Raw genomic sequence first — 12,944 nt, forward strand, 5'->3', positions numbered from 1 at the left:
GAGAAGGGTATGGCTACCCACTCCAGTATTCTTGCCTGGAAAATCTCATGGAAAGAGAAGGCTGGTGGGCCACAGTCCGTGGGCTCTCAAAGATTCGGACGCAACTGAGTGACTGTCACACACACACACACATCCTGTCACTGACTAGGGCAGGAAGAGCTGGGGGATTATCCCAAGTGGGTTAAGTGTTTTCCAGCTTGTCTGCTAACAAAACCACCTGGGACCTCACATTTGCCTGGACAAACTCACCCTCTTTCATTATATTATCACTCACCTTCCTGTGTCCTCAGAAGGCAGAAGAAAGGGCTTTTAAGACATGACACTGAGAGGTGAGGGCTTCCCTGATGGTTCAGTCAGTAAAGAATCTGCCTGCAATGCAGGAGACCCAAGTTCGATCCCTGGGTTGGGAGGATCCCCTGGAGGAGGGCATGGCAACCCACTCCAGTATTCTTGCTTAGAGAATTCCACGGACAGAAGAGCCTAGCTGGCTGCAGTGGATTGCAAAGAGTCGGACGCAACTGGGCATGTGCACCCACGCGCGCGCACACACACACAGGGGAAGGCCCACTGAGGGACTAACACTTTCGCTGAGAGGTAAGAGGCTTAATCAAAATTCCGGAATAAGCTGAGTCACAGTAAGAGACTGCTGCTGCTGCTGCTGCTGTGAAGTCACTTCAGTCGTGTCCGACTCTGTGCGACCCCATAGACGGCAGCCCACAAGGCTCCCCCGTCCTTGGGATTCTCCAGGCAAGAACACTGGAGTGGGTTGCCATTTCCTGCTCCAATGCATGAAAGTGGAAAGTGAAAGTGAAGTCGATCAGTCGTGTCCGACTCTTATCGACCCCACGGACTGCAGCCCACCAGGCTCCTCCGTCCATGGGATTTTCCAAGCAAGAGTACTGGAGTGGGGTGCCATTGCCTTCTCCAGTAAGAGACTAAATCTGTAAATTTCCTAAATCTGACCATGAACCTCTGGGCTAAAATCAGAAACAGAGCTCAGGTGGCGAGAGGGCCTTGCTGGCAGCTGTTTCCTCCCAGAACCAGCCTGGATTCTGCTCCCGAGGGCCTCCCACGCCTGGCCCTGCCTCCTGGGCCTCATGGCCTGCGGGCATCCTGCTGGTCCACCAGGGAGATAACGCCCACTGTCACAAAAGCAGACACTTCTCCATTTCAAGGCCTCTCGGTTTTCAGTCCACGACCTTCCAGGCACTTAAAATACTGCTCTGCGTCTCACAGCAGCCTTTATAGAAGTGGGCGGGGGTGGGGGGGGGTGGCGTGCCTGTCAGCCTGTCTTTTTCTCTGTGCCTCACTTCCAAAGCCTGCTTGGAAGGTCACCTTACGGCAGAAGCCTCCAATGGCATCTCACCATTTGCTGGAGGCTTACTCGATTTTAAAAATTTCATCCATTTGTTAAAAAAAAAAAAAGTCAACATGGTCTGGACATTGATTCATCCTTTTAGTTCAACATCCCCTGCTGGCAACCCACTCCAGTATTCTTGCCTGGAGAACTCCATGAGCAGAGGAACCTGGCAGGTTAAGAGTCCACGGGGACATAAAGAGTCAGACACGACTGAGCGACCAAGCAACAACCCTTGCTGGATACCAGGGGTTGTACAGAGATGCAGAATCGGGGTGACCAAAACTCAGAAAGGAGAACCAGGAGTTAGGTCCCCCACCAAAACGAAGGAAGGAGGTTCCTAAGCAGGGCCCTGTTCAATTCAACTCAATTCAATAGCCATGGCTTGAGGGCTTGTACTTCCCGGCCACGGTCAAGGTTGGCACCTTTCAATAGAAATAAAATGGGAGCCACATAGGTAATATAAAATATTTTAACTGTCACATTAAAAAGTACAGACAGGGACTTCCCTGTGGCTCAGCGTTTAAGACTTCTCCTTCCAATGCAGGAGGTGTGGGTTCAATGAAGATCCCACATGTCTCAAGGACCAAAAAAAAAAAAATATAAAACAGAAGCAATACTGTAACAAATTCAATAGAGACTTAAAAAAAAAAGTACAAATAAACCAGTAAAATTGACTTTCTTAAGCCTTTAGTGAACCCAGTCTATCCAAACTGCGATCACTTTAAGAGGTAGTCATGTCATGTATGGATATGAGAGGTGTACCATATAGAAGACTGAGCAGTGAAGAATTGATGCTTTCGCATTGTGGTGCTGGAGAAGACTCTTGAGAGTTCCTTGGACAGCAGGGAGATCAAACTAGTCAATCCTAAAGGAAATCAACCCTGAATATTCATTGGAAAGACTGATGCTGAAGCTGAAGCTCCAATACTTTGGCCACCTGATGTGAAGAGCCAATTCATTGGAAAAGACCCTGATGCTGGGAAAGACTGAAGGCAAAAGGAGAAGAGGGTGGCAGAGGATGAGATGGTTGGATAGCATCACCAACTCGATGGACATGAGTTTCAGCAAATTCTGCCAGACAGTGAAGGAGGGGGAAGCCCAGAGTGCTGTAGTCCATGGGGTCACAAAGAGTCAGACATGACTGAGCAACTGAACAACAAGAGATAGTATAAATTTATTATGATGTTTTATGTTTTGGTATTACATCTGTGAAATTCATGTATATTTGACACTTTCCACACATCTCAGTTCAGACAAACCACATGTTAAGTGCCCAGTGGTCACATGTGGCTCAAGGCTGCAAAAAAATCGTAGCTCTGACTATACAGACATTTGTCAGCAAAGTAATGTCTCTGCTTTTTAATGCTGTCTAGGTTTGCCACAGCTTTCCTTCCAAGTAGAGCTTACTGTCTAGTAAGGAAGACAGGACATGGAGACGTATTCCTATAATCAAGGCCTGTATAGTAAAGTTGAGATGATGGCCATTTAGACTTACATCTTCTTTTCCAAGAAAGCTAGAGGAAATAAAGGAAGTGAGGGATATCCACTGTGGCGATAACTCAGGTGGGAAACCGATCTGATTCAGTGCACAGATACACTTAAAAATTTCATCTTAGGAACCAAAGAGAAAGGAAATGCATGCATTCAGAAAGTAATTTATATTGAACAGAGGCAGTTATTGACCCGGGGCTGGTAATAAAACACCCCAAAATGTGCAGATGAATAAGTGAGAGTGAAATGTCTTAAGAACTGGAGAACTGGCTGAAAGACTCGTGGATTCCTATTATGATTTAGTTACATCAAAATATGAGAGGAATTAACACCAGAGTTCCAAAGGATGAACCAATAATTGACTTGCCTCTCTTTTATTAGTCTTTTATTCAAGAAGCTCAAAGTGTTTAACATTATTATCTTTGGATTTCCACAACCTAACTCCATGCTAGGAACACAGTAGGCATTCAGCAAATGTTGAATGAATGAGTGAATGAGTGGAAGCATGAACAAATAAGCAAATGGTTGAACAAGCTTGTACCAGCTGGGGTCTAGTGGTCGAACCTACACCCACTAATACTTATTTAATTTTGGTCTACATTTTAATGTCTCTGAGCCCTAGTTTCCTCATCCACAAAATCGAGATGGTTATAGGGACCTCCTAGGACTCTTGCAAGGATTAAATGATCTGGAGAAATACTTTGTAAACTTGGAAAGTATTAAAATAAATTCCTTTACAAATTGGTGTCTTATTTACACAGTGAAGATAATTTTATTGGGACTTCCCTCGTAGTCCCAGTGGTTAAACTTCACCTTGCAATACAGGGGACATGGGTTCGATCCTTTGTCAGGGAACTAAGATCCCACATGCGAAGGGGCAAGGAAGCCCACTCCGCACCCCAAAGAAAGATCCCTCATGATGCAACTAAGACTCAAAGCAACCAAATAAATAAATATTTTTTTAAATGATACATTTTACTAGGGGATCTTCCCTGGTGGCTCAGATGGTAAAGAATCTGTCTGTGATGCAGCAGACCTGGGTTTGATCCCTGGGTCAGAAGGATCCTGTGGAGAAGAGAATGGCAACCCACTCCAGTATTCTTGCCTGGAGAATCCCATGGACAGAGGATCCTGGTGGGCTACGGTCCATGGGGTTGCAAAGAATTGGACACAGCTGCATGACCTACACTTCCACTTCCACTGGGGGACCAGAGAGTCACTTGTAAGTCACCCCTGTTCTGTTTGCCCGGTCTGGGAACTGTCCCCTCAAGTCCATTACTAGCAGAACGGTTCCTCACCACTAATTCCTAAGCAAATAAGTGGTAAAAAAATATATATATCCCTGATGAAATATGTTAACCAGAGATGTCGGCAGGGCCAAGGAGGCAAGGAGTCTCGCAGTCTGCTATGGACAAGCAGGAAGTTCCATTACCCCTGATCTGGGTTTGCTGAGCCCTAGAATTAAGATGTCAGCTGGAGATGTAGGCTTTGTTCACATGGAAAAGCTGCTGATTTTCAGCAAGTTTTATACACATACACACCCAAGCATGCACGGCTGACACTTGCCTGCTCTTGACAAGACAACTGGGCCATGTGGTGACAATATTAATTAGACAATTGCTGCTGAAGAAGGCATCTGTACAGCTCTCCACCTGCTTCCCCACCATACTCAGTTCATCTACAACAAACAGCCAACCGGGGCTGACAGCCCAAACGGTACAGCCGTAGTTTTCTCCAGGGTAGTAGCTCCAGAAGAAACACAAGATGCAGGAGACCTGACAGACTCTTGGGATGGAATTTGCCCTCTAGACCCTTCTTTGCAAGGCTGCCAGATCATTGTCCAGAGGTTGAACACCAATCCCTTAGCTCAACACTGAGGGCTCTCTGGCAGTTTTATTAGGGAAGTGAATCAGCAACATGGCCTTAGGCTCAGCAACCATGTAGAGCTGGGTTCAAATTCCAGGCATGCCTTGTGCTAGCTGTGCGATCTTCAACTATTTAATTTACTATTTGAACTTCTTCCCTTACTTCGAGAACATTATCACCTTCCCAGTAGACTGTCCCTTATGGCCTTCATAAGAGTTAAATAAAATAATATACATGTAACTTCTCTATATCGGCTGTTTTCCCCTCTCCTTACCCTCTGAAGTGCTACCCACGCCAGTCGACAAACCATGGTTAGAACAGTTAGTTTCTCACACAGAGGCTTCACTCCATCACACACCATCACCTGGAGCATGCTTCCAGTTCCCACCTCCAAGTTAGACACATTCCAGAAGCCTCAGCTCAGAGCCTCCATTTCTGCTGAGTCTTCCAAGACTCCCCAGCTGAAGGAGGCCACTCCTGTTTCTGAAACGCCAGAACAGTATTGCTAGTGAGCTTTCCAATGTGTGTGACCAAATTCTTTAGGGATGCCACTGGTTCGTAGGCATCTTGGGACTCCGTTTTGGGCGGAGTTGCATTGCCTACTATTTCATAGAACCGAGACCCTGGGATACACCATTCTTCACAGAACTTGAACACTGAGTGACCAAATCTTGGTTTTCCTCACCGTGGATCTTCAGGAAAAACCCTCTGCCCACTGTCTTTCACAAGCATGCAAAACTAACCTCCCCAGTGCCCAGCAAAAATAGAAAAGTTGCTTTTTAATAATCTCTGTGTCAACCCACTCCCTAGTGAACAATATGCTCATGTATCCAGCAAGAGTTTTTTGAGTTCTGCTTTGGCAGAACCCATGCCTCTCTCTGCCGTCCTGTAAAATTCCTGCTCAGACCCCATGGTGGTTTCCAAGTTCTCTCTGAACCAGAATCCCCAAGGGAACTGATCTGAAATGCATACAGCCTCTTGGTCTCAACTCTAGACCTCCCAGATCAGAGTCAAGAGGGCCGCTGCCTGTGATATGCTTCTTAACAAGTGCCCTTCGCAAATCCAAAGCACGTTAGAGTAAGGCTCTAGACCAGACAGCTCACAGCGGCTGTGTTGATCTAAAAATGCATCTGAGGAGATCACTCACCCAGAGTCTGAAGAAGCAACAGGAAATGAACAAGAGGTTGTAAAGGGATTTCTAGGAGGGTGCAGAGAAGGAATCCGGATTTTTATGTCGGGAGAAGAGTCAGTTATGGAGCTTCCTTCAGAGCATCCTCACAGCCCCATGAGTTTCACAAGGAATTCAACAGGCAAGGTCTCATAAAATCCCACCAGGGAGCGCAGATATAACCTGTAGCACATATGGATTGGGTTGGCATTCCAGGGTCACTAAACGGAAGAGTCAGTCACAGAAAACCAGGAGAACTGTTTCCCATCCATAGGCACTCATCTGAAGGTCGCAGAAGGTCAAACCACAGACAGACAAGGTGGTAGACTTCTATAGGTACCTTTCTCCTCCAAGATACAGGAAATGAATCCCTAACCTGGGACCCAGTATAAAGACCAGTTGACTCTTCAGAAAAAGGCCCTAATTTAACATGGATGCTGAGTGGTGTCATGATGGAAGGAGCCCTAGACCAGGATCTCGGCTATGACCTTACTTATGATCTCGGCTATGAGCTTACTTTAGCTATGACCTTATAAGGCTATGACCTTATAAGTGTGCACATCCTTATAGTTCAAGGTGACATAGTCAGCTGGAGAGCACACCAGCTGGCGTGGAGGGAGGTGTCAAAGGGCAAGGTTTGGGTCCACATTTTTTTCTATTTACAAATGTAAGGTTTTGGCCAAATCCCTCGGCACATGGAGTTTCAGTCTACTCATCCAAAATTGTAATAGATTTTGTAAAATGTGAAATTGCCATGATAACAGTTGCTGACAAAGGTCAAAACTATGGTTTTTCCAGTTGTCATGTATGGATGTGAGAATTGGAGCATAAAGAGTGCTGAAGAATGGATGCTTTTGAACTGTGGTGTTGAAGACTCTTGAGAGTCCCTTGGGCTGCAAGGAGATCCAACCAGTCCATTCTAGAGGAGATCAGTCCTGGGTGTTCTTTGGAAGGACTGATGCTGAAGCCGATACTTTGGCCACCTGATTAGAAGAGCCAACTCATTGGAAAAGACCCTGGCACTGGGAAAGATTGAGGGCAGGAGGGGAAGGGGGTGACAAAGGATGAGATGGTTGGATGGCATCACTGACTCAATGAACATGAGTTTGAACACACTCCGAGATAGTAAAGGACGGGGAAGCCTGGCTGCTGCAGTCCATGGGGTGGCAAAGAGTCAGACATGACAGAGCAACTGAACAACACCACCACCTAGTTCATTATCGAATTGTTGTAAAAGTCAATTAAAAAATAAATAAAAGCACTTAGTAATCAATAAGTTGCTTTAAATAGATTTTAAAAACTCAATAGGGGTAATTTTATGGGCATTCCATTCTTGCTATATCTTCGAAGTTCTTTCTTTAACTCTATAGAAAGAACAGCATTTGTGAGATGTGAAATAGTATTTCTCAGAATCATCTTTCATTGGGACAATTGAGAGGGGACTCTTTTTTTTTCCTTCTTCTTCTTCTTTTTTCTGGAGGGAGGGTAAAAGATCCAGGACAATGTTATCTTAGAAAATTTAGGTCCATGAATTTCCTTTTCCTTCCAGGCTATTTATAGAGAAAGGCACTGACTAGCTGGAAAGGGAGTCCTTGCGATAGCAAGGTGATGGAGATGTGCCCTCAGGTGACCATGGCAGCAGGAGGCAGCAGGGTCATAGGTCACAAGGGCTGATAACAGTCCTGATAACTCGGCTCAACCCAGGACAGACTTGAGCCCTTAGCAGGAGAGGACACACCACCTTGCTTTGTTCCATATGGATTCTAGACACCATATATCTCACTGGAGAAATCAATGCCTTCCTGATTCGCTACCAGCTCATGAGAGTTCTTCTCAGATCACAGATTAGAGAGCAGCCAAGTCCTCCACCTTCCCCGACCAGGGATGGATCCACAGGCCTTTTCTCAACACTCTGACCATGTGAGTGAGCCCAGGAGAGCAGGATGGGGGCACACAGAGCTGTAAATGGAAACATTTTCTATCTGGGATCACACTGCTCATTCCGAGAGTCATCACTGACTTATGGCCAGAAGTCGTGATTTTTCAGGCTCTCAAATGGAACTAACCACATATGCCATAACCACAAAGTAAAATGGCTTTGAGGTCTTTTATTGTAGCTTATTATCATTATGACAATTACTTTTATTATTAGTATTACTATTATTAATGAAATTGTACGCCTTTACTGTGGACCAAGTGGACTTCCCAGATGGGGCTAGTGGTAAAGAACCCACCTGCCAAAGCAGGAGGTGTAAGTGACGGGAGTTCGATAGCTCTGTTGGGAAGATTCCCTGGAGGAAGGTATGGCAACCCACTCCAGTATTCTTGCCTGGAGAATCTCATGGACAGAGGAGCCTGGAGGGCTACAGTCCACAGGGTCGCAGAGAGTCAATCACGACTAAAGCAATTTAGCATGAATGTGCTGTGTGCCAGGTAGGATGGTTTTGTACACATTATTTCATTCCATCTTTACCACGCTTCAAGCAAGGTTTCTTAATAGTTCCCTGACTCTGGATGGATGACTCAGGCTCAGAGAGATTAAGTGGTTGATAGAGTTTTAACCAAGAGGCACAACTCAAATTCAGGTCTTTTAAGTACTAGGCATATATGGCCTCTTCTTCAGGAAATGCTATGAAGCCAAGGATGCTTCTGAAGTGTGGAGAATGGGCTTTTTTTTCTCTCAAAAGGAATGAGTAACCATATATATTTACATTTTAGCTTTTCCTGAACTGGTGGAGAAATAACGGGATGCTTCTGAAGTGTGGAGAATGGGCTTTTTTTTCTCTCAAAAGGAATGAGTAACCATATATATTTACATTTTAGCTTTTCCTGAACTGGTGGAGAAATAACGGGATGCTTCTGAAGTGTGGAGAATGGGCTTTTTTTTCTCTCAAAAGGAATGAGTAACCATATATATTTACATTTTAGCTTTTCCTGAACTGGTGGAGAAATAACGGGATGCTTCTGAAGTGTGGAGAATGGGCTTTTTTTTCTCTCAAAAGGAATGAGTAACCATATATATTTACATTTTAGCTTTTCCTGAACTGGTGGAGAAATAACGGGATGCTTCTGAAGTGTGGAGAATGGGCTTTTTTTTCTCTCAAAAGGAATGAGTAACCATATATATTTACATTTTAGCTTTTCCTGAACTGGTAGAGAAATAACGAGAAAAGAAGGAGATACCCTCAACTGCCATTGTCAGGGGTGGGGTGAAGGAGGAATGTGTTCTAGCCCCTGGGCAACACGACCCTCCCGGTGTATGCTTTATAACAGCAGTCCCCAACCTTTTTGGCACCAGGGACCGTTTTTGTGGAAGACAGCTTTTCCAGGGACTGAGGGTAGGGGGTAATAGTTTCAGGATGATTCAAGGGTATTACATTTATTGTACATTTTTTTCTGTTATTATTACATCAGACTCAGGTTCCATCCCTGGGCCAGGAAGATCCCCTGGAGGAGGAAATGGCAAACCACTCCAGTATTCTTGCCTGCAGAGCTCCAGAGGAGACTGGCGGGGGCTCGCAAAGTCCAGGGAACCACAAAGAGTTGGACACAACTGAGCAACTGAGCAAACATTTAGCCACTGTAACTTCTTGTCCAGTTAGATGTAAGATGGGACCGAAAAATATGAAAAGAAGATTGTAACATGCTGCATAGTTTCAGAAATTGATTTAGGAGATGATGAAATTACTGTATAAGGGACAGAGATTTATATGATACAATGTTAAAATATTTTATATAATAAAAACAACGTTGCATGTGAACAAGAAATTAGATGTGAGATGGGGAAAAGGGAGTCAGGGAGACTCAAAGGTTTTTAGCTTGAGTATCCGGGGGCTCAGCTGTGCTGCTTCCTAAGGTGGAAACCCCGGGAAGGGGGCTGGTTTGGCTCTAGAAGAGGGCTCGGCTGCCTCTCCCCTTCCCCCTCTACCTCCTCCACATGGCAAGAGACTTGACCTTGACTGAGGGGCAGAGGCTGGATGCACCCAGACTGGAACCACATGGGCAAGTGTGGCTCAGAGTGAGACATCAGAGGGTCCACCGTGGCCATAGGTCACACCTGCCCTGCAGTCTTGCTTTGTGGCTAAATAAAGCTAACAGTCGACTCCACCTGTCCAGCTGTGAGGTTCTACTTCTCAATTGGTCCAGACTAGGAAAGAAAGAACACGTTAGTCATTCAGTCATGCCTGACTCATTGCAGCCCCATGGACTGTAGCCTGCCAGGCTCCTCTGTCCATGGGATTCTCCAAGCAAGAATACTGGAGTGGATAGCCATTCCCTTCTCCAGAGGATCTTCCTGACCCAGGGATCAAACCTAGATCTCCTTCATTAGCAGGTAGATTCTTTACCATCTGAGCCATCAGGGAAGCCCAAATATCATTTATAATCTCCCTAAAATCACCACACTAGAATTAAAAAATATATATGTCATCCTGAAAACTCACGCTTAGACAATAAGCCATTCGTTTTCAAGGCATATGACCCCAGGAGAGGTGACATATTAAAAAGCTGAGATTTCCAATCTGTAGGCTGAGTTTGTAAATAAAGAACCTGTGAAAATATTTGCACGTCAAGTATTTCTGTAAACTGAATCAACCACACATCCCCTCCAGCTCTGTAACTAGCCAGCCCTACTCCTTCCAGACAGGCAGGGAATTTTCAAGGTTCTGAGAAGGCTGGGAGGACTGTGACTTTAGGGACCAAGGTCATCGTGAAACCTTCTCCCTTCTCTGTCCAAGCTTGACCCCCTAACCGACCATGTACTTATGGTCCAGTGTCGGAAGAAAATTACATGGAAAAACATGGTGAGAGCCATGCAATCACAAACAGGGACCCGTCCAATCAGAGTCCAGAAAAACATGATACTGGTCACAGTTTTTAATCCTTCCTGACCAGGCCCCGTGCTGAGTACCGCATGGTCATCCTCTCATCCTACCTGCGGTACTAGGAGGCAGGTGCTCATCTCTTATTTCTATATAAGAAAGTGAAAGCAGCCTGCCTGTGGCCCCCCAGGTCAGTAAGGGCCAGCGTCCGGAGCAGCACCCAGCAGCCCAATTCCAGAATCCAAGCCTCTACCGATCCTTCCCCATCGTTTCTAGAACCCTCTGCCCCTGCTCTCCAGCTCTCAGCAAAACCCCTCTCTTCCTCCACACTGATAAACCTCCACCCCCACCCGACTGTCAGTCTCTCTTTTGTACTGAGACAGGTGGGTCTTGACAAACAGAGAGTGATGGTGCAATTAGGCAGTGTCAGTAGCGATGCCCGCCAAGGGGAGCAGAGCGTGTGGCTTAGTGCCCGCTCTGAGCGTGACAGGCCCTGGGGTGACTCACAGCCCACGGTGGGGGCCTGGGGGGCGGCAGCTCTGGGAGGCTGTCTGTCAGCATCCCAGCCAGGATCAGCTTGCAAATGCTCCTGGCTCCACAGAGACGGCAGGACGGGAGCCTGGCCTGGCCTGGCCATCAGGTACATTAGCCCTGACCCTCCCGCCCCAAAATTAAAAGAATGAGGCCCCACCTTCGAGGAAGACTCCTAATGCGATCTTCCAAGGATGAAGCCTGATGCTGGATGGAAGCAGGCTGGGAGGACTTAAATAGCAGATAATCCCAAATGTATTTCCTTTTTACCTTAAGGAGTAAGAAAGGTTATGGGGGGTGGGCGGTGCTTCCCTGATGGCTCAGTTGGTAAAGAATCTGCCTGCAATGCAGGAAATCCAGGTTCGATCCTTGGGTTGGGAAGATCTCTTGGAGAAGGAAATGGCAACCCACTCCAGTATTCTTGCCTGGAGAATCCCATGGACAGAGGATCCTGGTGGGCTACAGTCCGTGGGGTCGCAAAGAGTTGGACATGACTAAGTGACTAAACCACCACCACCACCATAGGATTTTTTAAGATTTTTGTTCTTTTTCAGTGGAGAGCAGTTTTGCTTTTCAGATTCAAAGATAAGTGTCAGATTAAATCTCTCCTCTGTTTAAAATCCTGCAGAGGCTCCCCGGTGCTCTTGGGGAGGCCGCCCTTGCCTGGACCCTGCCCTCTTGTGCTCCATCCCCCGACACCCCATACCCCCTCCTCCCCACACCCACAGCCTGCGCCCACCCACAGCCCACAGTGAAGCACACTACTGCGGCTGTACATTTGGTCTTCGCAGAATGCTTTGCCTGCGTCTCTTCTTCAGGTAACAGAAGTCCTCTTTCCCATGGGAACCTTGTCAGTGTGCTCGAGTGGTACTGACTCCGGGCCTGCGTCCTTCCCAAGGAGATGCCTGAGGCAGGACCTTATCAAAGTTTCTCCTTCCCCTCTGCTGTAAGGGCCTGTGATCTTGGCAGAACTGACTTCTCGTAATAACGGCTGTAAGGAGACTGGGGCAGACGGGTCTTTCTCTCTTTCTAGATTTACCAGTTGAAAGAAACAAGTGAGCCCAGCAGATGCGGTGCCAAAGCACGGAAGGGAGCCCTAGAGGCGGACAGGGAGGACACCCCAACACCCCGAGATTCCCCTCTGAAGGGATCCAAGAAATGACAAGGGGGAGATGGAGGGACCCTGAGACTGTTGGGAGCCCTTAACTTGAACGCACCCATAGAAAGTGTTTCTTTTATTGAAGTTTTTTGAATGACCTCCCTTGAACGTGCTGTTTGTTTCCTGCCTGAACACTGATACATGTAGACACCCCAAGGTCCCTTCCCGTCCCTCCGGCTCCCCACACATTGCTTTGAAGAGACAGGACTGGTGGTGCCAGAGGCAGGTGCAGGAGGCAGAACGCCAGGACGCCAAGGGCTGGCTGGGCCAGAAAGAACCCGGAGCCTCGGTGTCCTGCCCGGCATGCCATAGCAACAGAGCTAAGAATAACCCTCGGCCTCCTGCCGTCCACCCACCAGAGCATCTCCGCATGCTTCAGCGTGTATGCCGCAGCAGGGCAGGCACGGCGGGAGCCCCACCTCCATCCCGTGGGAAGCCTCTACGTTTCATTGAGCTCATTAACATAGCTCCTAAACGTAGGTGCTATTTGGGCAGTGGCAGGGGGGGTTGGGGTGGGGGATGTTTCCTGGAGGGAGGAAGAAACTGAGC

Source organism: Bison bison, unplaced genomic scaffold (assembly GCF_000754665.1).
Source record: "Bison bison bison isolate TAMUID 2011002044 unplaced genomic scaffold, Bison_UMD1.0 scf7180017864213, whole genome shotgun sequence".
In the NCBI taxonomy this organism is placed as follows: Eukaryota; Metazoa; Chordata; class Mammalia; order Artiodactyla; family Bovidae; genus Bison; species Bison bison.